Below are 27,338 nucleotides of genomic sequence, written 5' to 3' on the forward strand. Positions count from 1 at the left end.
ACCTGTGGTTTGCAGGCAGTTTAGCACTAAGTGTGGCACGGGAGTGCGTTGCAGAAGAGCAAGGATGCAGGCAGAGCAGCCTCTCAGCTATGCACAGCATGCAATCGTTCTTTTGAGCTTAGCAATTCCATCTAGCCACCAGATCATCAGCGGAGCTTCCCAGAGCATGATTTAATGCCTCTAAACAACAGACAAGTTTTATGCTGTTAGATTTAAGCCAGCGTAACCAAATACCAAAATTTGCTTTCTTTTTTCTGGTCCACTTTCAGCAATGTTGAATGCAGCTGACTCCTGCTTGTTCCACTACTGAGAGTCCATTGTCTTCAGCTGAGTTATTTCAGATTTACGCCACCGAGACAGGAGATCGTAGCCAATGACTCTGTATAAGACTACAATGGGTAGTAAAAATATGTGGTTCAGATACCGACTGGGGAAGCCTGGATTTAATTCTCTGTACTGCCGTGCATTTCCTGTATGACTAGCTGTACAAAACTCCCACAGATTCACCACGCCTCATTTTAGGCACTAAAATTGCCCTTTGGTGCAGCCCTATGGCTGGCAGAGAGACCGGTTCTTCGTACTGGAATCGAACACTCCTCTGGGGATGCCTGTCTGCTTTCTCCCTACAGGTTTTCCATACAGAGTGTGGGACAGCTGCATTTCTAACTAGGATGCCTATGCTTAGGCTGGCTGAGTTTCACATTGGTCTCTCTGTTCTTGAGTTCGCTGTCTTGAAAAATGGCCTGATAGCTGTTTGTTATCTTACTGCAGGCACTCGTGAAGAAATCTGTTATGATTATTAATTTTGCAGCGCACGCTCTGATTTACTTTACGTGTTTAAAGAAAAACAAGTAACCAGAGAACTCATTAAATAGTTGGAATCTTAAAAATTTCCAGCCAAAGCTGACATTTAACAAGTACGTTATGAGTGTTACACGAGAACTTCATCTTTTATATAGCACCTTGTTTTGAGAAATAATGATAGTGGTATCATGTGGTGAAAAGTTACATTCCCTTTTTTCCCTGGGAATGTGCTGCTCCATTTTCTTGAATAAAGGTGTTCTCCACTAAGACTGCCCTGGCTATCACATAGGCTGAAATGGTTTCCCCATCCCAAGGGAAAGAATGTAATTAAGCATTTTGGTTATGTTGGGCTTCATATCAGGGCTGTGCTTTTGCAGGAAAATAATGAACAGATTAGTAACATTGCCAAGAAGAGATTTAGAGTATCATCTCTGATTAAGCTTTTCAAAACCAGCCAGGCAACAATGGAGAGAGGTTAAAGCTGTAAAAAAGCACAGTGGAAAAAAAATGACACATTTAGTTAGCTTGGTTCAGTTTATTCTCTCGCAAAGCAATTGTTAAAGGCAGTGTTGCAGAAGAGGCTAAGGACTGGGGTCAGCCCTTCTGGGAGCATATTCCTTGCTTTGTTACTGGGTTACGTAAACACTCTGGAAAATTTATTTCCCTCCTCTTCTGTCACCTATCTGAAATTTTGGGGAGTGCCAATAATCTTTTTGGTTGTTCTTTTTATAGTACGTCCTGCAAGAATCTCGGATGTCTTCTCTAGGCGATACTATAACGTTAATATATCTCGTAGAGCTTGCCGAATCCTACAAAGCAGCCTCCAGACTCTTACTCGTTCTTGCTGACTTTGCTCCAGTTGTGCTTGAGGCCGTTCAGCATTCGCATTAAGTCCGCTTCATCCCAAAGCAGAGGCTGAGCGCTCAATGTTACTTTAAGTAGAACCATGGCTGCAGTGAGGTTTGTTTCCTCTCACACAAAAACACTGTAAAACAGAGCAGATTCTTTCTCGTGGTTTTGTGTTATTCTGCTGCAGCTAGTCTTCCCGTGAATTTTTTTCCCCAGACTGTGTTACCTCCAGGCAGAATTACTGCAATGCACTCCCCTGCAGGCTCTCTTTGAAGAAGACTTGGATGCTTTGGCTGGTGCCATGTGTGTTTTTCTGGCCACCTCTGAGTTTCCCCCTTTTTGTTGGACTCAGGTGTGTCCTTGCTTCGTGTCACTAGGAAAGGACTATGTGGTACCCAGGTACCAGTTTTGTTGAGGACTGTCTCCTGATGGGATGTGGGCATCTTGCAACATGGTACCTTCGGCAGATCTGGGAACCTTACAATGCCCTGCCGCTTCAACGTACACTGCTTTATATCCCACGGGTATGCAAATTCTAAATACAATTTTTCCAGACCCTATGACATCTCACGTCCCACTGGAGACTCCTTGCCCTTCCATTCCAGGGACAGAAGAGGGTCCAGAGAATATCAACCTGACAACTGCCCTTCCTGTCTCGTTGCCAAATAGTCCTGGCTTCATATCACCTATACGAGTACAGGACTTGCCAAATGATCTCGGGGAAGAACTTGGGCCCATATGTGGAATGGTTTAGGTCCTTACAGAAATCTTATATGGCTTGTCATCAGGTTTTACTAGACTGTTCTATAAGATAAATCTCATTAACCGTAGAATTCTACCATTCCTACTTCGGTTGGTGCAATTTATCTGCAGGTCTTGTTTTGACTAGTTTGCCTTGTAGCAAATTTCAGCCCAGTTCCCAGCATTTAGGCAAACCCAATAATGGTTTCTTTGATACTAATATTACTGGAGGAAAAAGAAAAAAAAAGCAGAAAAAAAAAAAGCAGCCCTTAAAGAAATACTCTGGCCTCTTTCTCCCCTAGTTCCCTGCCCTCTCATCTCAAAAGGAATTTCTTGATTGTTCTTTCCAACACAGTTATAAACTTAGCTTAAAGGGAAGGGGAAAAGAGCTTTCTTTTTGCTTTTTTTGTCTGCTCCCCTGAGTGCTTCTGTTTTCAGTCATTCAGCCTGATCTCTGTTCAGCAGGGCTTCTTGGATGCTGACCACAAAGAAGGGAAAGAAACGCTTTGAGTTGAAGTTACTCGCGAACTTTTTTTCCATTGCCTCAGAAAATTTCCTAATGGTGGGGGAACATCAGGAGTTCAAGGTTGCATACGTGCAGCTTTGACTATTTCTCTAGGCTTTGAAATCTTGTTTGAAATCACACAGACTTATCCACACAGACCTACTCATAATTCTAAAACATTTACATCCAAAGGCGACTCCCCTCAAGGAAGGCAGTGTGCGGTGTAGGGTAGCCGTAGCAGGCCTGTAAGTCTTTTCTTGCTAACTTGAGAACATAGGAAGCGGCGTTTAGAGGTCATCAGGCTGTATTGTTTTCCACAAATAGCAAAGCCCAGTTGTCACTCTGTCGTGTTTGAGTATGGGGCTGCTTAGGCCGTGGATGTGGTAATCGTAGAAAAACTTATTCCTTCACCACGCGTGCTTTGATACGGGCCTAGTATTGCATGGGGAATGGTGGGCAGGGAAGAGTCAAGTTAATCATATTGATTTCTCGAGAGAATATATATTATTGTTATCTTTTTTATCTCCATTTCTTTTTTTCAGTTCTCCTTACTTCCATAATACTTTCACCTTGCCTACCTCAGGCTCTTCCCTTTTTACAAAGCAACAGGCATAATGCTGCCAGGATCAAAATGTCAGACACAGTACTTTGACTGGATTTAAAATCAAACAAAAAGATATTTCTCAACTCTGGGTCCTCTCAAGATACAGATTAGGTGTCAGCACCTTAAAGAGTATAAATTAATAAACCCGTGTGGCCTACATCAGTTTACTCTGGCTGAGAATCTAACCCTGAGTTTGTGTTCCCGGCCCTTAGGATTCGTGACGTACTGGCAGTCAAGGTTTGATACTCCGGGGTGGAGTACAGGCCGAACTGAACATCGGGTCAGCGCAGTGCTCTAACGGTTGGATTTTTTATGTGATCCCTGCTTTAATGGAAGGAAGAAGTGTGTGCATCTGTGAATAACAAAACAGCTTTGGAACATTTGAGATCACCTTGGTAGAGAATAACTTATGGGAAGACTATATGAGATAATATACCAAACGTATCCTGCTGCTCCTAGGACTATGTAACTGAAGATACATAGTCCACTTTTACATGTGTGTGTACAGTTTGTCTTCTATACAAGTTTATAAGCCAGGCAGTAAGTAAATGCGAGACTCATCTCCATATTTCCCAGCAGCCCGGCCCTATAAAGATTATCCTCAACTCCCCTCCTCCTCCCTCAGACTTTAGATCTGGCACAGTCCAGGCCAGATAGCTGAAAAGTTGACTTTTTCCCTGGCTTCTTGACAGATGCTGAGGTAAGGAGTGAGAAATTAGCAATGACTTAATGCTGCATTGTGACCATTGTTATGTCTTTAGTATTTTAAGCCATGAGGTCCTAGAAAGTTTCGGATTAGATCTCTGCAGATCAGTTAATCCAGCTTCCTCCTCAAACCAAAGCTCATCTTAAAGCTAGGTTGGCTGGTCAAAGGCATTCTCGGGTTGTTTTGAAAATCTCCTTGAAGGAGGCAGAAGCAATAACTTTGATGCAGGACCTGTTCTAGAGCTTCCCAACCCTAAATGATAAAGAAGTCTTTATGATTCAGAATGTGTTACCGGCATGCCTTGTGCAGGGGTGTATGTATATACCTGGTTTCACAAGATCATGCCCTGACTAACAGTAATAAAATCCACAGTTTTGCTATTTGCTTTTGGTTGGCACTGGTGTTGCTGAGATGGCAATCTGTCCTGACTATTACAGAGGATCAGATGATTGAAAACGTTCTTTTTGTTCGTCTTTTTTCTTTATTTGCTTGCTAACTTTGCCATTTGGCTTCTGTCTTGATTGGGGATATTCTGGTATAAACCCCCTGTTTCTGTTGCTGGATTTGGGGTCAGAAGGTGGTCTGGAGGAATGATTGACTGCGAAGGTGCAGAAGCAGATAAACCGTCATACAAACCACTTGTAAGAATGAAGCCAAGAATATATATTTAGAAATCCATTTAGGTCTCACCATCTTGCTTAAAATGGAATTGGATAATAATACCTGGCTGGGCAATAGAGTTAATGAAAAGCACCGAATGTAAAAGTTACCAAGTGTAAAAGTTGAATTTTTTTATGTGAGCTTTGCTTTTCCAGTAAGCTTTTAAAACCCTATTCTCATTTTAAGCAATCTACTGATACATTTAACAAATGTCAAGATGAAATGCTTCAGCAGAGATCAAAAAGACCGAGGGTTTTATTATACTACTCTTACAGCACTGATAGCCTGTATTGAACTTTCATGCTAAGGATCAATAGCTTTAGTTGATCAAATATGGTGAACTATCAAAGACATTGGGCTCTACCTAAAGGACACTTCAGATTGAGCTGTCTCCCTTGAGAGCACTACGACTCTTGAGTTTGTGCTTTGATATTTGCTCGTGTCCCTGCTTGTTTTGAAAATTTTTTTTTAATTTATTTTTTTTTAAACTCTTGTCTTGCATATTCATGAGTATTCTCCATGCCCTGGCATGGCACGCGGAGATCAAAGCCACTGCTTGCCATCGTGAGGCCAGTTCTGGTCCTAGCAAAGCCTTTGGGTTTATCTCAATGGTGTATTTTCAGCAAATCTCTCGAAACCAAAACTCCGTGGCGTTAGAAGACTTACAATCACAAGAAGGGATGCTGCAGGGCCAGGAAGTTCAAACAGGACCATCGGTTGGGGGTGAGGAGGACAGGAGCCCAGGCTGACGTGCCTCTGCCGATGGCTACGGAGGGGGAAAACGATGCTTCCTTCCCCCGGGACTGGGAGCTGAACAAGTTGCCCTGCAAACTCCCATGTCTTCCCCCCTGCCTCCGCAGTAAATGGTTAAGAGCTCTCAGCTGGTGAACTTGGAATAAACATTTGGTTTTGCCAGCAGAGCTGCTGAGAGAGGAAAGCGGTGGGAGCAGGGTGAAGGTGGCTGGGGGAGAGGAGAAGAAATGGGAACTGGAAGGATGCAGGGAAGGAGAACTAAAAAATACCAGAATTGAGCTTTCAACCATACTTTAGACCAACTTGGCTGAAGCAGCATTTTAGTCTGAATAAAAGGAATGGCAAAAGCTGGAGGAAGCTGAGAGGCAGGAGGGAGGGCTGTGGTGACAGGTCAGAGTAAACAGGCATCCTCGTGATGAGAGCCTGTGATCTTCGTAAAGAAGAAACACCAGTACCCACTTAGCACGCAAGACTGAAGGTGGGGTTTTGCGCTGAGAGGGGAATCCCAGCTCAGAAAGGAGTGTAACATCCCTAAGAACGATGTTACAAAGATGAATGTGGCTTTTCTCCTTTCTCCTGGTCCTTCTCTGCTGCTTTCCCAGCTGGCGGATTTATTTCAGCATAAGGGTGTCAGGCAGGAGGTTGGGAGCATCGCAGGCTGGACAGGAAGACGCTCCATTGTGCTCGTAGTCGTGGGGATCCCAGAGGCTGAAGATTTGAGGAAATATTTCTGTAGTGCATTAAGTTACACTGCAGTGAACCCAGTTTTATTTCACTCATTGCAGCAAAGCTTGTTCGTTTTTGTACCAAACAGAAATTGGCATCTCAATCTATGGCCCGCTAGCCAGACCTTACCTAATGTGAAAACGTCTTGAATTTGAAGTAGCTGCAGTATAATGTAAGGAATGCAGCTGTCCTTGCATTAACTGCGGAGCAGTGGATTTGTCCCAGCATTCCCCAAACACATCTCTCTACAGACATCGTGAAGTGACTGCTGCTCTGAACACCATTTTTAAGCTGTTCCTGCAATACTGTGGATGAGATGTTACCGCGGTTTTACAAACATGTGCAGAGCTAAATGTTTCTGAGCTGTGGGTTCCAGCTGTGCTCTTAGATCTGAGGAAGCTTGGGGAGCAGGGGTTAACCTCTTCATCTGAGCCACAGACCAGCTTCTTCCTTCTGGTTAGGTGATTCACAGAAAGAACAAGGCAGAAGCCTGAAGCGTGGAACCATCTTGACTTTTTCTTTTGTTCGTGAATGCTGATGATCCCAGTTACGATTTCTGGCTTGCTGCTTTCTTCATGCATTTTTGTACTGTGATACAGAATGGGGGAATGCAACCGTGCTAATGTGTCTTAATTTAGGTAAGGATCAGTCTGCGGGTCTGTGAAGGTCTTTTCAGTGGGTCCCCTTACCAGAAAGCAGCAAGAGGAAAAGTTTTGTGCTTTCTTCTAGTGGAGGAAAAAGAAATATTGCCAAGCCTGTTGCTGAGGAACTAGCTGTTTAAATTAAAGGATGATTGAACTCCCTTATTTTTACAACACAGCACAGTGTGAAAGTTGGGTGGTTGGTCTGCCATTCTAATGCCCTGGTTGTAGAGCTGTGCTGACTGCTCAAGGGGCCGATACGCTGGCAAACGCTGGCGATGGTCTCTTCCCTTTGTTCCCATAGCAATAAGATCTCACTTTACTGTGCAAGGTACTCGTCGTGTTGTGTGAAGTGCAGTAAAGGGCATTAGAACGCTGCTAGAGCCCCTCAGACAAAGTCATCTCCTTCAAGGCGAAGAGGGGATTCATTTGCAAAGACACTGGCTGAGCAGGGTGCCATTTGTTGCTGTATCGTACTTGTGGGCCTACAAGTTGGAAGGAAAAAAGGCTCTAAATAACTGGATTCCTGGTTAGGGTGGAGAGAGTGTAAGAAATGGATAGAAAAGTGCTTCATGGTTATAGCTCAATGAAGCACTAGATTGCAAAAGTGAGTCTCTTATACACATCTGAATAAACTCCATATTTATGAACAGATACAGAAAATTGTAGAAAATCCTGCAAAGAGAGATGATTTCACAGAAAAAAAAAAGGCAGGGAAAAAAAAAGCTCTGTTTAGTACTGGAACTCGGGACTGCTATTCTCTGTTATGCTAGTTCTTTGGAATTAGGATGTGTGTCAACAGTCATCTTAAACTGTACAAAAAGTGAGTTTCATACAGATAATTCTTCCCTGCTGACAGTCTGCAGAGCTGTACTCAGTGCAATAGAAATCCATGCTGGTTTAGCTCTATCAGTCAATATTTCCCAACGATACTTTTTCTCCAATGTTTTCTGCTCCTCAGTGTAAGTCCTGTGTGAAGTGCTCCAGTGTGTTTCCATACAACCAGCTCTGGTTTTGTCGACTGAAAGGCGAAGAGGAATAATATAGTTAAAAGGCTTGAGATGAGGGTCTGAAACTTGACCTCTTCCACGCTCCCTTGTAATTCTGGGCAAGTTAGTCTTTCAGTCACTTTTCTGCGACATAGGGCCACCTCTGTTTCTGCCTGTCTTGGTTCAGTTAAGTATATGCTGTCTTGAACGGAGCTTATACCTGCTTTGTGCACGTGTGTGATCTTGCACAACGGGATCTGGCTTTTGGGGGATGCTACTGTGACTACGGTAACGACAGGGCGTTGGAAATGGCCTTTCTGTTGACTTGGTAGTATGTCCGTCTTCAGTCTTGAAGGTGGCAATAATACATTGAGTAAGACGGAAAAGCAAAGGATTGTTCTATGCCAGCTGCCCTGGGAACAGAAATAGTTATTTTCTTAGGCAGACTTACTAATTGTGTGGGGTTATTAAAGCGACTGGATAATGGCTGCTTGATTTCTCCAGCATCTTTAGATTGCGGGTCAGTACCTACTGATGATCAATTTTAGTGCATTCCTTCACTTTTAGGTGCAATGTAATCTGCATTCCTGCATTGGCATATGCAAGTTGGTCTTACCTGATTATATCTGCTGCGAGGGCAAACAATTGAGTAGGTTATTCTTTAAATATGCGCTAAAATTAGCAACTGTTTAAGAGCATTCTTTTTTTGTATTGAGAGACAACAGGAAACGTGGTAACATTGAATGGAAAACAGCATAATAGAGTGCACAAGATGAAATTCACTGTCTTAACTGCTATCACATGGTTTAGGTACCATTTAAAGCCTCAAAATGGGATCTAAATTGCTTATAGGACCTAGTCTTGTATCTTTTTATAGGGATAAATTTCATCTTACAGCAATGCCCTTACTGATTGAAATAAATTGCTTTGGGGAGCTGATGTGCCTGGAAGCAAACGTACTGGTTGGGGGATAACTAATAGTACAGAAGATTTCTCTCCTGGTGTATATAGTTTCATTCATATGCTCACTCGTATTAGAGTAAAAATGCTACTAGGTTGCATGTTCAAGCACAGGAGTGCTGAACAGTCAGAGCTGTGCTTGAAAGCAAAGGAAAACCCGGATCCGAACATGTATTACTGTCTGTATCGCATTCTAGGGCACTGGAAATTAAACACCTGAAGTTAGTGGTCTCTCTTGACCATAAAGGCCGCCTTTCTCTCAGTTTGCTGTTTGTCATCTGGACATTATGTCTTTTATCGCTTAGAGATGCTGTGAAAAATAAATTGTTTCTGAAAAACTCAAAAATAGAGTGCTGAGAGCAATAAAAAACCCAGTGAGGAGCTTAATTGTATCTTCAGGGAAGGTTTACAGTAATATGCTGTAAATAAGGTATAGGACCTCTCGCCGAACAATAAAGGACATGACAAAGTATTGAATAGCTGTTGGTGAAGTGAGGAGAACCTGCTTTGTACATCATGGACCCTGCATCTGGGGAGAGTAAGGAAGAGATGGAAGAAGGATATGGTCACGAAAGATGGAACCGATCTGCATTACAGCAATGCAGCTAACTTTAGGATGTAAAGCTAATATTTCCCAGTTTTCAGTTCTTTGTCTCCAAAACGGACTTTTTGGGAGCGTACTCTGTCACAGCAACTGTGAGAGTTGGGATTGTTCAGCCTGGATAAAAGGCAGCTCCAGGGAGATCTAATTGCGGCTTACCAGTATCTGAAGGGGCTTACAGGAAAGATGGAGAGGGACTGTTTATCAGGGAGTGTAGTGACAGGACAAGGGGGAATGGGTTCAAGCTGAAGGAGGGTCAATTTAGATTAGGTGTTAGAAAGAAATTCTTTACTGTTAGAGTGGTGAGGCACTGGAACAGGTTGCCCAGAGAGGTTGCGGATGCCCCATCCCTGGCAGTGTTCAAGGCCAGGTTGGATGATGCTTTGGGCAACGTGGTCTAGTGGAGGGTGTCCCTGCCCATGGCAGGGGGTTGGAACTAGATGGGCTTTGAGGTCCCTTCCAACCCAAACCATTCTATGATTCTATGAGCTGTAGTTGTCAACATTTGTTGACATGTAGTTGTGTAGTAGTCAACATTTGACTTGACTGCATCTGTTCCTTGGGTCTCGAGGATCTTGAGGTTTTTGGCACTAAAGTTCTGAATCCTGCCCTTCCCAAATCATGAGGTGGAAAGGGGATCCACTGGTTGGCAGCAGTAGCAGGTCATGGTCCAGTAAGTCAAGCAGGCACTAGAGGGAGATACAGTACTCTTAAGGCTTGAAACTCAAAGCATGGGGTTAACGTGGACTGTGAGAACCTATCGTATATGACTGCTTGCCATTAGCTGACAAAGCTGCTTGATGTACTTTGCTGTGTACAGTAAGAATGTAATCTCTCAAGAAATAAGAGATAATGGCGTAAACTACACTGTGTGGATAACTGGTTGTCATCTGTTGCAAATGGAAGACTATGGCATTCCTTTGAGAAGTGTTGTGAAGAGGAGAAATAATGCTGGAAGGTCCAAATGCTGCATCTGTCTTAACTGTATTAAGGCATTTTCTCACAAAAGGCTTTCTGCTCTGCAGCTGAATGTGACAAAGTTTTGCTCAAAGATGACAAATAGATTTTGACTAGTGAAGACTCTTTACCGCCTTTCCTGATTGATGTAATCGTCCCCTTGTAAATAAGTGGGAATGTTTTAATGGACTGCCAGTTGCGGTAACATTCTGAATTTCTTCTTTGGTCTCTGTTTTTCAGGAGCTGTGCAGCAAGATCATCAAAGCGATTTTAATGTTTGTGGCTTCTCGATTACCAGGAAGACACAGTGCTGCAGACTTTTCTTACTCAAGCATAATTACCTCTATCTTGATAAGAAATGAGAAGATCACAGTAAGAATTTCTGCCTAGTTCAGTGTTGTCGCTCCCTTTTGACCAAGCCTCTGAAAAGGATCTGTCTTCCTGACTGATGGCACACTGTCACATCTTCATGCTCCTGACCAGTTCTGTTAAGCGATGGAATGTATAAGCCCTCGGTAGCCACGGAGATGTGTTTCAGTGTTGACTGTTGTGGTACCTGCTCTGATCCTAGTCACTACCTTGACAACCAGCTCTTAGAAGACAAAGCCAGACAGATGCGTAAAGGCCAGCTTGCAGATTTCTCTTCTCAGCAGATAAACCTGTTTGTTAGTTGGAAGATGTCTTTTCCCTATTTGTGAGGGGGAAATGGCCACTATTGCATCAAACAAAGGGACAAACTGGAGCCCACAAGTGGTATTTTCTTTCAATAGGACTAGATTCAGTCTTCTGACACTGGGTCAGTCCAGGTGCCTCTGAAAAATCTCCTTATCATGCTCAGAGAGCGCTGAAGGTGGCAGGAGCATCATTGCCTCAGCTGGAATGGAAGCTCCAGAACTCTTGCAGAGATACAGCTAGCAAGAAGCCTTGGTGGCTATAACTAGCATTGCCTCCTCCAGCACATGTCCAGCAGATGCTCTGTAATCTGTCCGTGTCCTGAATGCTTCTGAGCCAGCTGAACTTAGAAGAAGCACAACTTGTGGCAGTAAGTGTATGGCTTTGCATATATTTGTGATTTTTGCGGGGGGAGTTTCCTATATGAAATTATGCTAGAAGAGATATGTCTCTCTTTAAAGAAAGAAAAAAAAAAACCTCAGTTAATGTTTAATGAATGAATATGTGTACATACTCTGAAGATTTAAAGTGTGATAGAAGTGCTCAGTGTTATGTTTAGAACTCCATACTTCTTCAGGTCAGGTAAGTCCCATAATGATCTCAGTGCTGCCTATTTAACTCCCAAAGATTGCTTTGACTTAGTGCATTTAAAGAGGCATTTAATGTGGACTGTTTAGCTTGTGTACAGAAACATTGTTTTCATGTCCAGTGCTTGCTAAGATAAAAATAGTAATATTTGGTGAAAAATTGGAAGGTTTTAGCTGCTTGTCTGATCTTGTCCAGTTTCCACAACAGCTGAATTACAGAATCACAGAATGTTGAGATTGGAAGGGACCTGTCAAGGTCACCTCGCTCGGCCCCCTGCTCAAGCAGGGTCAGCTAGAGCAGTTTGCCTAGGAATGTGGCCAGCCAACATGTCCACAGGTTGGACAGAGATTCCACAACCTACTCCAATATTCAACCACCCTCGTGGTAAAAAAGTCTTTTCTTATGTTCAGATGGATTTAATCCTCATGATTTGAGAGTGCAGAAGAGACACCGGGCTCTGTGTAGAGTTGAGACCACACTTTAACAGTGCACTCGCAGTAGCTTAGAGTGACCTCTACCTTTGGGAACATTATTTTACAGGTAATTTGGGGTAGATTTGATCTTCTGTCTTTAGCTACATCTCTCAAGTGGTGAGGACCTGGTGTGGACACTTAATTCTGTATAGACACCGCAGCTGGATGTGGGATTTCTCCCACAGAAGGTATTCAGACACTCACGTAGCAGCTAAAACATAAAATGATAATGGATCGTCACTGTAGCAATGTAGAATAATGTTGTCCTGGTACAAATGACACTGTGAGATGGAGGACAAAATAAAGTTAAACTGGTTTATAGCTGTGCTAAACCACTGGTCTGGCAGCATAAAATTTCATTGAATAACGGGTATTTCCTATGACTTTGTTGAAGTGTTATGACTGGTAGCTTTGCTCTGTTTTTTCTACTGACGTCCACGTTTTACTAAATTCAAATATACTCATGGTTTTGGAGACGACGGAATTGAACAAACTGGTACTTTGAAATGTCCTGGTCATTGCTGCTAGACTCGATGTGCATGACCCATTCTTTCTGTGAGTTAAAGACTCACTGTTGATTGTTGGAAGGTTTGTTGATGGATTTTCAGTTATTTGGGTTCATCAATTAAACCTTCAGAGAGGGAGACAGTGATAGTATCCTGGTAATGGCAAGAGCGTACAAACCTGAAGAGAATTAGATGACGCATTGGGGATGGAAGCTGTGCTAATGCAAAAATAAATGCCAGAGCTGGGGTGTACAATCCCAGATTGTGTGCGCACGTGTATGTTGTTGGTTGTTTCTTAAGGGAGTGCAAATCACAGCATTCTATGCCTTTATAGGTACTTCTGTTGGATCACGAACACAAAAATGTGTTCCAAATTTCCAAAATTTCATCTGGCTCCTGTTATGAAGAATTTGATATCCTAAAGCTTGCTTGCTTCCTTTAGTCCCTGAAGCTGCGGTAGGTCTACTGGTAATATTTTTCCCCCTACTCAGCTGAGTGTGAGGGCTGATTTCAGGATGTTTAATAAAAAGAAAATGGCATTTCAGTCTTTGATAATGTAACACTGCATAGCGTTATCACTTATCTGTTAACTGGAAACAACCTGGTATAAAGCACACAGAATACAGAAACTGCAAATGGAAAATTCTTCTTGCTTCAACCCACTTCCTTTTGTTACATCAGGAAGAGAAGGATTTATATAGAAGATATAGTTCTCATGGTGAGTGACAGATTACCATCTTTGCCCGTGCACGTGACTCTTAATATATCTTCAGATATATTCTATTGAGTATGTGGGTGTCAAAATAAAGCAAAATAATACATAGTTCTTCCAAGCAGCTCTACTTTCAGAAAGCTTATTGGTGTTGTCAGTTGTTACACACTATGCGGTTTGTGCATCTCATCATGTATCCGCTCTTCTTGGAACTAAAAGGGAACTGGTATTCAATATTCAATGTGAGTTACAGTCATGATTGTCAGATCAAAGTAACATCCTGTCAGTTCTAATTTGCTGCTGTTTTCCTGAAATTTTAAAGGGCTGAATCCTTCAGTGTTCCTATTCAGGTATCAGGCTTGCATCATGATGAATCCAACCTGTTACCTTTTGACATCCTGATAAATGTAGCCCAAAAATATACGTTATTAAATGTTATGGAACATACCTAATATATACCAGTAAAACTGGCAAATGGAAATGATCATAACTCCTAAAACTACTGAGCTGACTCTGTTCTTTGTTTGGCTTCATTTTTGTGTTTATGTCAGAATACAAGATAAATAAAAAGCCAAGCTCGAGGTTGACAGTATCAGTTACTTTTAATTAGGTTTAAATTCTGCATGATTGAATTCAGTAGTTGAAAATTGTCTTCATGCCTGTGGTATACCATCATGAATTTGATTACTGGAAGACAGTCTTACTAAATACAGGCTAGGTTGTTGGTTGCTATGAATTAGTAAATGGAGTTGGCATATAGACACTGGAGGTGATTCTTCCATTTTGAGTATTTTTTGTGTGTGTGTGTGTGTGTCTTTTTGCATGCATTAGTCCAAGCAAGTTAGCAGTTTGGAAGCTGACATGCTAGAAACCACAATAACTGAAGAGGGTGTGCAGAAGTTCCAAAAAGATGAAAAGTGTATTAGCTAAGAAATCGGGGTAGCATTAACTTTGCCATTCGTGCATGTATTTAATATGAAAAATGAAATGCAAGGAAGTTACACTTTTGAAAGTGAGTTCAAAACATCAGTGCGATGTCACCAGGGATAGAACATTTTTATTTTCCTGGTCTGCACTATCGTGTCCTTATCCTCTCTGTCTTTTCTGAAAAGTAACTTCTGCAATTCCCCTTTTAATGCGTGATCTCGGCTGGCATAGAAATTGTCTATTGGTTGCCCATCTTGGGTTTCTTCTTGATTTCTGACTGGGAATTTCTGAGACCAAGGATGCTGCTTTCAAGAGGATCCAATTAGCCTTTGGCAGTGGCCAGTATCTACTTGTACACAGCAGCCCCGATTCTTGGGTTTGGTTCTCAGAACTGCGAAGCATCATACGCTGGTCCCGCCGAAATCAATGGAGCATCAGTGCTCGTTCACTTACGTTTGTGTGTAAGTCCTGAGGTGTCAAAGCCTTTGGGAAGCATTTGTGGTTACAGGGGCTATGGCAGTTTGAGGTGTCCCAACCTCCCGAGGCTTGCAAAGACCCGTAATAGAATCAACAGCGGGAGTTGAGCTGCGTTGAGTCGTGGGGTCTGCTTCAAGACATGGTTAGGCAGCTTCAATAGATTTTTTACCCATGGGTTAAACAAAGTTAACTGGCTGCTCACTGCTGCTGTCGTGGTGTGCAATGGTAATAAGCAGCAGAGGACAATAACGGTGTAAGCTGCTCCAGGAGTATTTTCGAGATGATCTCTAGAAACAACCTTGATGTAGGCACCGAAGCGCCATTGTGTTGCTCCTGAAGTGGCCTGGATTAATACGGGCATGTGTATTTGCTTACATTCCCTCCAATTTATTTCCTTGCAAGGTGCAAAACTACAGAACAAATGTTTCAGATAGAATACTAAGATCTGAAAAGAATAACAACATAAGCAGAAGGCACTCACTGATGCCAGTAAATTCTTCATAGCTGTAACTTATTCATAAACATGAGCAGACAAGTATTCAAGGGGAAGAAAGGACTAATTTTTAAGTGATTGAGGCACAATTTCTTCACGCAAAATATCTTACACAGCGCTCCTAGGCACATCTAGTGATAAAGGTAAAGTGGTGTTGGAGAGAGGAGGAGTTGACACAATTTTAATGGAAATAGAGAGATCCCAAACACTGGGCCAACATTTCCGTTATTTAAACAGAGGCATTTAGGCTGATCTGGACATCGTTTCCCAGGGTTGGTAAAGGTAAGTCTCAGTGGCTCACAGGTTCTCTGCTAGAGTTGTGTTTGCGTATAGGAGAAGAATACAGCTCCAAAAAGTAGCTTAAAGGGTTGCTCCCCCCACCTCCCGCCCCAGCGTGTCAAGAGGAGTAAGGCAAAAAAAGCCATGGGAAAGCAGAAAGGATGTCGATGGCAGAAGGCAGTAGCGGATGTGAGCATTGATTTGAGATGGTAACTAATGGGATTCATCCAAGTGTGAGGCCTGATGCTGCCTTAGAGTGGAATCGCTGTAAATCGGGCAGCATGGTTCTATTAAGTTAACTTCAGATTATTAAACTTCTATCAGAAAGGTCCTTTTTTTTTTTTAAACCTATTTGGAAGATGATGTTGGCAGGCAGGATGTGCAGTAGTACATAGAGGAACCAGATCCTCATAGAGGGACATGCTTACTGTTAAAGCCTTTTTAATGTGGTGATTTATGTGCCGTAAGGTGTGAGGTGGAGCAAATACGTGTCGGTGTCTTTGCTTATGAAGGGGCTTGCTGTGTGGAGTAGCCACTGCATCAAAGATGCCTCTAAAATGCACCAACAGAGGCAAAAGGAAGCATCGCCTTATCCTGTTTTTCTGGAGGGGCAACATGGATTCGCAAGGGACTGGGATTTGCCGGTCTTTGGCAGAGCTGTGAATTAGGAAAACTGGTTTCAAGTCCCACTCCTGTGTGTGAAACGAGAACGTTCATCCTCGCTCCTAATCAGCAATCACAAGAGTAGAGCAGGAAAAGGCAAACTGGAACAGCGTGCCAAACCTATGCGTAGATCTGTTAGTAATTTCCTTTCTTATTTAACGGCATAAATAATCAAATGTGAATATTGGAAAAGCTGAGATATTTCCCTTGGGATCTAAACCTGCCTTGCATGTTTAAAATATATTTGAGCTGTCAATTTTTCTAACTCTATCAAGGCTGAAACAACTAGAGGATCTGCAGATGAAAGATGGTACTTGAAAAGGAAAAGAAAGCAGTGTGTTAGGCCCATTTAATTTAAATGCGCTGTATTAAATCTAAAGCGCTGTCTCCGCTGCGTCCGTGCAGTTTGGCTCCTTATTAGTATTACTAAGAAAGAAAAGATATTTTAAAGCAGGCATGGTTTGAGATTAAGGTAATTTAAGTTAGCGCAGTGGTTTGGAATACCAAGGCACTTTTGTACTGATCTCATTGTGCTGTAAGGCAAGAAGGGAGGCTGGATACACGATAGCAGTGCTTTGAAATTATAACTTAGCCCGTACGATTCCCAGATCTCCTGAGAATACAGGAAAAGGTGTTACCTGGAGGAAAGAACAATGAAGGGCGATGGAGAGAGTTTGCCCTGAGACTGTAATAAGTAGGTCAGCCAAGCGCGGTCCTGCTCCCGATGTTTGTTCTGCCTGTTTTGATGGAGCGCTGCTGAGCTATACAAGTCGTGAACTCGGTTCTCGTCCATATGAAAAGCCGATGAGCCGCTGCGAGCCATCAAACCTGTCAGGTGCTTACACACATTGCAAAACGGCTTTGAAGAACTCATCAGGGAAGAGAAGCTTTTATTTATTGGTGCAGACCTGGCAGATAACAGGGTAAGATGCAATTGTGTGGAGGATTTTGAAGTCACCTCCTTTTGGTACAAAACAGCACCACTGCATTAACCCTGATGACAGAGGGTCCTTGTTAAAGGCTAGGATAAAAAAACCCTGAGATTGCCTTCAATTTTGTTTCTTTGGGAGGTTTTTCTTTGTTTTTGTGTAGGACCTTTCATTATTTCACTGGCCTGTGATTGGAATTTCTACGTGACAGTTTAATAAAAGCAACAAGAGCTCATTTTGTGATTTAATAAAATCTCAGAGCCTTGGTATTATGAAGATGACAGTGCAGAATAATCCATTGAGCTACTTATGATTGGGAGAGCGTTTCTGCTCTAGTTCCACCAACCTTACCAGGATTTTACAGTGACTCGGCTGCTTAATGTTTTCCTTAGGCAGAAGAAAGGGAGCCTAAACATGTGAATATAATTGAATCTTTTAGATCTTGATGTATTTGATTACTGAGGGGAAAAGCAAGTAGATTTGGGTAATATGATGCTCCCACCCAGGAATCTTTGCTGTTCTTACAGATGCTTTGTTTGTTGAGTTGTTGGTTTGTTTCCTTTTTCATTTAAGGCTTTTTCTGAAGGCTAATGAAAAGTTGCGTGACAGCTGAGTAAGGATCTTGCTCATATTCAGCTGGGCCTTGCAGTAGAAGCCAATGCCACAGGAAAAACTGTATTTGCAGCAGTATTTCTGTTTGGATTCTAAAATGGATGCTGAACAAGCAGGAGTATTTGTTCTCCCTGTATTTGCGATCCCCGTGGAAAACCTCAGGGAGCTCGCAGCCCTTTCTCTGCTGCTTGGCTTGTCTGTAGGCTGCCTCGTACCAAGGGAAGGAGGCCATGTAGGAGATGAATGCAATCAGTGAAGCTTCCAGAGACAAATATTAGCAACACCACCATTCTCAGTTAGTTATTATTTCTTTGGGTGAAAATATACCCGGCATTAGGTAATGCTCTTTCAATAATTGCCTATTACAGAGGTGTTTTAAGTTAATGAATAACTAGTTTGGGGGTTAGTTTTCAGAGGGGTTTGGTTTTCTTTCTCTGCTAGCATGAGAGTGCTGCCCATTAAGTGCATCTACGGAGCACTTAATGACAAGAAAATTGTTTGATGGAACCATCCCGTGTAATGAGATATTTCAGCAATTTATTCCGTACAATATGTTAGCACCAAAAATTAGAACTTTGGGCAGGCTCGTGGGCAGGTGTGAAAACCTGTCGAGTCTCCCTGTAGACAAAAATCTATTTACCATGGAAAATTTTCCTTAAGGATATGTTTTTGTGACTGTGAAATGAAAGCAAAATGATGCACATTCAGAAAAGGTCATTTAAGTATAAGTTATTTGCCAAGATAAATTAAAATTTACCCTTACCCTGCTTGACATGAGCTAAAAACTAGAATTTGAGGTCTAGTAGGTTATTTTAATTCAGAGAATAAATTGGTTTTGAGGGCAGATATCCTTTGGATCAGTCCCTATTTGTTAGGGTATATACCTGAAGTCCTGTTTCCTTCAGTACGGTAGGAATCACGCAGCAGGGGATGGTTTCTTTGTCCACTTCTCCAGACCTTTCTTTAGCAATTTACTTCCTCTTCTCCCCAGCCTCTCTGAGTGACACTGCCAGGGCTCTTCTGGGGCGATAGGCTGCTGGGAAGAAAACCTAAATTTAATTCCATTGCTCACATATGCCTGATATTCTGTTTGGGATTGTGTTCCCTGCTGTTTTAACTGCCTAAAACAAAAGATGGAGCTTGGTCTCGTCTGAATGGAAGACAGCCCTGAAACCTTTCTCATCAGTGGAGTTTATTGCTACGCTCCAGCCCAATAAAGTTATATCCCCCTTTTTCAGGCAAAGAGAATTTGGCAGCTCTACATTTCCACCGTGCTCCTTGTGCTCAAGTCATAACGCTTAACTAGATTTATTTTTGTTTTAATTTGTCTTTTCAATTCCTAGCCTTTTTTCCCCTCTCAAGTCATCTTTCTCATCTGGTCAACCATGAGAAGCAGAAACTAAAAATTAAGTGTCTGCCTCTGATTTTGTTCTGTATTCACATGAATCCAGCAGCTGGAGAATAAAGGCAGCAAATCCCACAGAACTGGTGGGAGCTGGCAGCACTGATTGCAGCTGCCTTGGTTGCCGTTCAGCATGGTTCAGTCAAAAGTGGTGGGAGGACAAGGTAAAAGCAAACGTAGGACATTTCCAGGAATTAATAGCTACGCTGGACTGTCTTGAAAGATGTCTAGCCAGTATCCTTGAAAGAAGCTGTTGAATAAATCTGTTGATACCTTGTTAATCTGAGACGATGCAGAGCAAAAGCAAGTGTGCCTATTTTGCAGAAGAGGCGGACTGTGAGCGAGACCGCTGGAGGCGTGCAGTTTTGAAGGACATGACACTTCAAGTTTCTTTGTGCTTGTTAGACAAAAGAGGGCATAATTAGACTTCAGGCAGGCTCCTGTCCTAAAGAAATCAAGGGGGAGTTTCTTTATATGTCAGGTTAGCGACAGTGTCTCCTATAGCTATAAACCTACTCAAGTGTTTCCAAGACCTGGTTGGCGTACGAGCTTGCTGTGAGCTTTGTGTATCCACAGCTAGAGGCCTGTCGCTTGAATGGTACATCCATTTGCTGTTATTATTCCATTGTCATGTGTGGTTTTGTCTATTATCACTGCAGCCATGTTTTGAAATAAGTGCTCCCCTCCCACGGATCTGTTGCTTTGCTGTGTGCATTTGGAGATTGCTCACGCTGCATATCAATGGGATTTAGGATGAAACAAGAGAAGTCCTGGGATTTTTGTAAGCCAATCCCATCATCAGTCTTTTGTGAGCTTGGAAAGTTGTCAGTCAGCACAGAAAAAATATTGGCAAGCCCGGCTGTTCCCTTGCTGCTGAATGGGTTTCTGGAAGGACAACTGAAGTCATGCAGCGAATCCTTAAACAAGTCAATAAAGGCAAGTGTGGAGGAAAATGTTGCAGTCAAGGGGAGGTTCCTCCTAGATTTTTGTGGGGCCAGGTTCCTTTTGTGGGCTACTGTTTGGGGGACCATCCAGCTACAAAGGACAAAGCAGTGAAGGATGTCAAAACTCACTGTCTAGGAATCTGGGCAGCATTTTCACCAGGTTAACACCCTCAGCACTCCTTTAAGACAGTGCAGAGAAGCACGTGGCTACCATTTTACCATCTCTAGCAGTTAAATAACCTGAATAAATAAAGTTTAGTGAGGAAGAATTAACTTTAAAGGTCAGCTGTTACATACAAGAACTCTTGTGAGGGAAAGACAGGTATTGCTGTCAGAAGGTGGGCAGCAATCGCTGCTGGGTCAGAATGGCTGAAGGTTTTGAGCTTCTTTTGAGGGCACTGGTTGGGTTTCTGTCTCTGGGGTGTGAAAAATAAACTCATAACCAGCATTTGTAAGAACCAGTGAGCACTTCTGTAGTGTCTCTAAACAGCGAGGCAGCAGTTACATTGGTAATGCTACGTGGGATCAGCATGAACCTGTAGCAAGAGAAAGAAATAGCACTTTCTGTTATGCGCTACATTAATAAACTGTCTTCAGGAGAGGCCTGGGATGTATCCTCCTCGATAGGCGCCCAGGACCTCGCAGAAGCGTGGCTGAGAGCTCGAGGCGTAGCTGAGAATCTGCAGGAGCTTTATTGCGTTAAGTCATTCTGTTCCTCCATAAGCCCACTTTCAAATGGTTTAATATATTGAGAAACTGTGCCATTTGTAAAATAGTCTGTTGAACTAATTGAAGTTAACTTGCCACAAATTCTAGCTGCAGACAGGTCTTAGAAGGCAGATGTAATGCGGAGCTTTGTTCCTCACCTGACATAATGGCCACAGTGCTAATGATTTCATGAGTCTGTGTCCACAGGAGACTTGTTTGGAGAAGAACACTCAATCACTTCTACAATATAAAAAAAAATGCATGTAGAAGAGGGGTTTCTTTTTTTTCTTTTTTCTTTTTTTTTTTTTTTTGTCTGCTCCTTTTTGGGATTATCTTTTCTTTGAGAGGGAATTTTTAGTCAGAAAGAAAGAAATCAATAGCTACCAGAAAAATAAAATACCAAGGAGTGTGACTTGCAGCTGAATGAACAAATCTGACACTGACAATAAGTGTTGCTGTTCAGAAGTCACATAAATGTGAGGAAGACATGGCCACTCATCGAAAGACAGAAATCTCTGTTGCTGGATGCCAAGGAAAGCAAGCTGGAAAGCTCAGAGTCATTGCACGCGGAAGAGTGAGTGTAGCAGTGGGAAATTTTGAACTCATCTTTTACTTCTTCAGCACTGGCGATTGTAGAAGCTGGTTGGGAGTACTCAGAGACTTCTTTTGTAATAATTTCTGCTGATTTTGAGATGTTTCACGCAGCCCAGAATCCAGGCCAGCACATTCTAGCAACTTTAGTATTGTCACTGTATTATAGTAGCATTTCAAGCCTTCGGTTGAAGTCAAAGCCCTGTGCTAAATGGGGTGTTGGCAGCTCTTACTAGATTGTCTTTTTCAAAGTCTCATCTCCTAAGATAAGCAGCCTTACACAAGGGTCCCTGGTTTCACCTCTACTGTATTCTTTCCTGCAGTGTCTAGATCTGAGGGGGGGATAAAGCCTGAAAAGCTTAAATGTTAGAAGATAAATTTAAGAAAAAAAAATCATCTTTTGATGTTGGCTTGTGTTTTAACTCTATTCAAGCATTTCTGAGAGGTAGGGCTGATCCTAGCAAAGGAGGCGTACCTTTCCTGGAAGGTCCTGCAGATATGCAGGATGTAGAAATGAGGGAGCTGGGCTGTTCTGGCTTAAGTCCGGACTCTCCCTCCCCACCGCATCAACATTAAAATTTTTCAGGTTGTTGAGCTCTGTATTGCTCATGGGTTCATCCAAGTTCTTCCCTTCCGAGTCGCACGCACTCCTCTCTACTACATTTCCAACCTTGCTATAGATTTGGCCGGTCACGTTGCAGTGATGATGGCAGGAGCGTGGGGAGCAAGTCTTTCTCCTGCACCTTGTCTTGGTAAGTTTTCTCTTTCTACAAGTCTGATTGGCATAGCAAACAGTCAGGGTGTGGTATGTGGACAATGGCATTGTTTGGGCAATTGCCATGCATTTTGGATGTTAAAAAGTTTGACTTGCATCCTAAAGACAAGGGTAAAAGAGATTAGGTAATATCTGTTAGATTAGGTAACGTATGGAACTTTGCTGATGTCAAAGAGGACCCTTGGAAGGGGCAGAGTATGTCTGCAGAGGCACTACATCAAATATGTGTTAAAATACAGGATTTTACAGGATCTTTCTTCAGTTTCCACAGTGGATTATTATCTTTTTGTCTTTTTCCTTCTGCTAAAGTATAATACAGGCCAAAACCCTAGCTGATGTTAAATGGTGCAGCTCCAGTAAATGCAGTGGAGCAACTGACCTCTTTGACTTGATTATTTTGGAGGATAAAGTAGTGAAATTAATTGAAAAAATAAGAAAAGGACAGAATGAGAGGAAGGAAAAGGCTTTTCTTGCAATCTTTTAGTAGATTCAGTTGCAGCAGTGACAATTCAGGCCACTTGGACCAGTTCCTCTAAACTGCTTCCATCCTGCTTACAGGACAGTACGGCTTATGCTGATATTTTCCTTTGCTTTTTGTTTAAAATGTTCATATCCTTGTGTAGAATGTGAAATTCATCTCTCTGCAGCTAGACCAGGTTAAATCCTAGTTTTGCACCATGCTCTGGTGTTTCAGGCATTGATTTCAGAAATAGTTCTACCGAGTGCCCATCTGAGATGCCTCCAAATGAGTGGGGTGTCTTCAACGACATGTTGATGCAAAAATTGGGCTAATATAAAATATCTCATTAGGTATCTGAATTGCCAGTTCTGTCCATCCTGTCGATCTCAGATGTTTATATGTGGTATCTGGCAAGTGTTTTGGGGCAATCAGCTTGAAATGTTTCAGTGGTTCTCATTTGGAAATTTCTGCTGTTGACTCCTTCCCTGCAAATAACCTGTTGTAAGAGGAACCCAAAAAATCCCACTCTCATACTATTCCAGATTTTATTATTATAATAGCTTTCTTTCAGTAAGATGTTTGGCATGGAAAATTATTAACTTTTCCGTTCCATAGCTCCAAGATTTCTGAGAAATTTGAATTCTAGCCTTCCGTCCTTTCTTATTTACCATGGATCACAGACATGATTGATGAATTGCAAACACCGAGGCGTGCATGTTCTCTGGGGCTCATTAAAACTTGGGACCAAGGTCTTGTTTTTATTTACCTCATCTCCAAAATCGACAGTGCTCTAAATAAAATCTTGTGAAAGGATTGCCAGCAACATTGGAACATTCTATCATCCCAAATGAATAGAAATTGCAATTGTTTTATTATTTTCCATCTAACAAAAATTAGGTGTGTCCCCTAAACACAAGTTCCTGCTCGATGTCCCTTTCTTCTTCTGTCCTCCCTCTCTGGTGCTGTGCCTGTCACATGTTAACGTTGCCAAGATATACTGAGTAGTCACAGCAGTTTGCGATCAGTCCACATTTTTCAAAGCCTTGTCAGACTTTTAGCTCATCGGTATTCATGTAGGTGTAATTGCACCTGCAAAATTTGAATTACCATGTTGATAAGTCCGTGGCAGAAATGGACTGTGACTGAATCTGGTACAAAATTGATAAGCCCTTGCAGGGAAGAATTGGATAAAAAGGAGACACCTGCTAATACACACTTGTTTTGAACTGGGCAGATATAAAACACGTCTCCTTGACATCCCCATTCCTGAAGCATCCTTCAGAGACCATCTACATCAAGAAACGAAACCTCTGGGTGTCCTGTTAGGGACTGAATTGTTGAGCCACCACTCCGATGAGATTTGGCTTCTGCCAAGAGATTTTTCGGAACTACTTAGGGGCTTCTAGGTGCAGGAAGGACATCGCCAGGGATGTGGGAAGATAGCTTGGATTTCCCCTTAGGAAACGCTGCTGGATTTTCCTGTTTAAACTCCTGCTTTAGATAAATGAAGAGTCTCAGCAATCCTAAGCAACATGCAACCTCATTGATAAACTAAGTGTAGGATTTTTTCCTGAGTTCATTAAAACACATGGAAATACAGAGCCTTTCTGTTATTTCGAAAACGTACTGCTGAGGCTTACAGTTAGAACTGCATCAATTGGAAAAAAAACCCTTCTGACCTAGACGAGTTGTTTAAGGACATAAAGTAGATGTAGCTCAGACCTAAACTGTTATTTTTTCATTGTTATGAATGTTTAGAACTTAAAAAATGAAAATTAGTACCAATTATGAAAAAGGTTGTAATTTTTAATGCACTGGTGTCTTCCAGCTCACAACGATGGGTGCAAATAGTGTTTTCCTGTTGCATCTCGAACACAAAGAGCTATGCACAAAGAACCCCCAGGTATACTTATTATTGCTAATTATATACTTTGTGTTTAATGAAAGGGTCTTGTCTCCTGTCAGAGGGTTTAATGAAATGTTAATTTTTGCTACTAATCAACTTGAAACATAATAGCAGCAGCTCACTAACAAATCAGTGAACTTTGTGTTTGCCCTGTACTGTTTTGGAAGATTTCCAGGTTCTTCCTAGTACAATTCATCTCTTGCAGACTACAGGAAAGTAGCGGCTCAGCAGAACACATATAAATCCATCACACTTCAAACAGTGTGTAACCAATTAAATACTTACCCTAGTTTTATTTTAGCCTTCGAAATGCGTTTTATCATTGCAGGTTTTCTTCTAACCAGTCCTGCAAAGGTTATTATGTACTCTTGAATTCTCTCCTGATAAATAAAGATGATTAAATGCTCTGTCAAATGTAGTAACTCACTTGCCTAAATCCTGCCTCTCAGAAGTCACATCATCTATCTGAACTCTGCTTAATACTTGGAGTTCTTGTGGGCCCCAGAATCTTCTGAGATCTTTGAAAATATTTATGTGAAATCTGTGTATTTCAAAAGGAAGCTGCAGTACCTCTTTACGTCCGTATTAAAAGAAAAAACCAAAAACCTTATGATACAGCAAACAAAAAATGTTTGCTTAGGAGTAGAGTGGCTGCATTCATATCTTTCAGTCTAATTCAGGCACATTACCTTTCGAGTTCATACTTGCGTTCAGGATCCGTTGAAACCACTGAAGTAGAGTCGGTGTTATTGGGGGAGGGAAGGGTGAAGGAAGGAAAAGAATTGTTAAGTTGCTTTGGTTTCTTTTCTCCACAACTTTGGATATTGCATTTCTTTGGGTTGCTGAAGTAGCCTAAGCGTGTTTTCTTGACTGAATATTTTGTAAGAATATCTAGTTGCAGGTTTTCTGCATGTCTGTGTATCAAACTTCAAGCATCAGCCAGTTGATTTTTAATCTTTCACAAGCTGTATGGTCAGGGTTTCCTAAGGATATAGTATTCGGATACTCGTGGCTGTAGATATTGTGTTCTAACTGTATGCAGTATCTCCACAGCCCTCCTACTGTATGCGCAAGAAGAGGCAGGCTTCAATTATACATTGGTTTTACAGCAAGAAAATGCAAAGGAATCCTATATTAGATTAGTGTTTATTTCTCAGCAGAGCTGCATACTGCTTTTTGCACCATATGCAAGAAGAGTTCCGTGCTCCAAGGAACTTGTAACCAAGTGACATAGTAGTTCACCAGTGATAAATATGGAATAGCAAGCAGCTAGGCTGAGAATTATATGTTACCAGGCAAAAATTCTGGCATCGTGTGTTGTACATCACATGAAATAATTGTTGATTATGGAAGAAAGCCAGATATGTGTTGGAAGTACAGATACATCAAAAGCCTGTAAGTATTAATGATGTGTATGGGTTAATTATCTCTGATATTGCTAAATAGCAGTCTCTTGCCATTGGTGTTCTCAGCCAGTTACTCTTTGTTCCAACAACGTCTTCATTTTAACATGTTTTTCATTGATCACCGCTTTTTAAAATCTGAATGGCTACGTGGAATTTTCACCAGGCAAACCTGGGTTGCTCTTTATTGATTGAAATGTCAACCAATCTCTGATGAAAGACTAAAATTAAAAGGTCAGCTTCTTGCCCATGCAGCCCTTCAAATTGCAGTGAACGCACAGGTTGGTTGGATTTTCAAAGCTTATCTTTCTGAATAGCACGCACATTTCTGTAACGTTGAGTTGCAAACTCTTACAGTGTTTTACTCAGTGTATCCTGGAGTCAGAGTCTCAACTCCTGCTGGTTTGGGTTTTTTTCCTCGTTTGAGTGAATGCGGAGATTTGTGTCCTGGTGGCTGAGAAGCTTGAAAATACCCTCCCTTGTATCCTAAGAGCTCAGAGCGATGGCACTTAGGGACTTCTGCGTAGCTGAAGTCTTTGGGGAGTATGTTTTCAGGGGCTTTGGAAATTTGTCCATGCAGTCTTAAAGAGTCTTTCTTTGGAGAACTTGGAAGCTGTAGGCAAGAGTTGAGTTTGACCAAGTGCTACATTTGAAGCGTGATGGAATTTAAGGCATTATTTAAAGCTGTGGCATATTATTGTCTCCTTTTCCCCACACTTCAAGTTTTTAAATCAAGTATTTCTGTTTGTTTTGAAAGCAATTATTACTTTTAGTATCTTTTTTTTTTTTCCCTGGACCTTTAATAAGTCATTACATAGAAGCAGAATGCCCAGAAGTACAGGTGAGATTTATTGAATCCAGTCGCGTGTGTGTGTGTTATCTCTGCCAAACAAGCATGCAGAGATAAAATAAAATCAGGAAGGTGACAATTGAAGATATCAATTGAAGTAGGTGAATTTAAGGCAAGGAGTAAGAACTGAAAACTCGGGGTTTAAAATGGCAGTCTTGAAAGGAAAATTGAAGCCCTAGAGATAATGATTGATTGACCTGACATTATTTAACAGAGTACCAAAACCTGTAGGAAGTTCAGAAATTGAATTGATGACCTGGAAAATAAGCTCAGATTAAGAAAGATCATGATGATGAGGTTGTTGTAGGCCTGAAGATGAGTGAAGCTGAGGTGATTCTTGTTTTTTTCCACCTGTCCTTTTTTCTGCTAGTGCATTATGAAAGAGGCTCAAGGTTGGATAGTTCTGAACTCTCTGATGTGTCAAGCTGCCTCCTATCCCTGTAGGAGGATACGGGGTGATAAAGGAACATCA

This window comes from Grus americana, chromosome 26 (genome assembly GCF_028858705.1).
Source record: "Grus americana isolate bGruAme1 chromosome 26, bGruAme1.mat, whole genome shotgun sequence".
Classification (NCBI taxonomy): domain Eukaryota; kingdom Metazoa; phylum Chordata; class Aves; order Gruiformes; family Gruidae; genus Grus; species Grus americana.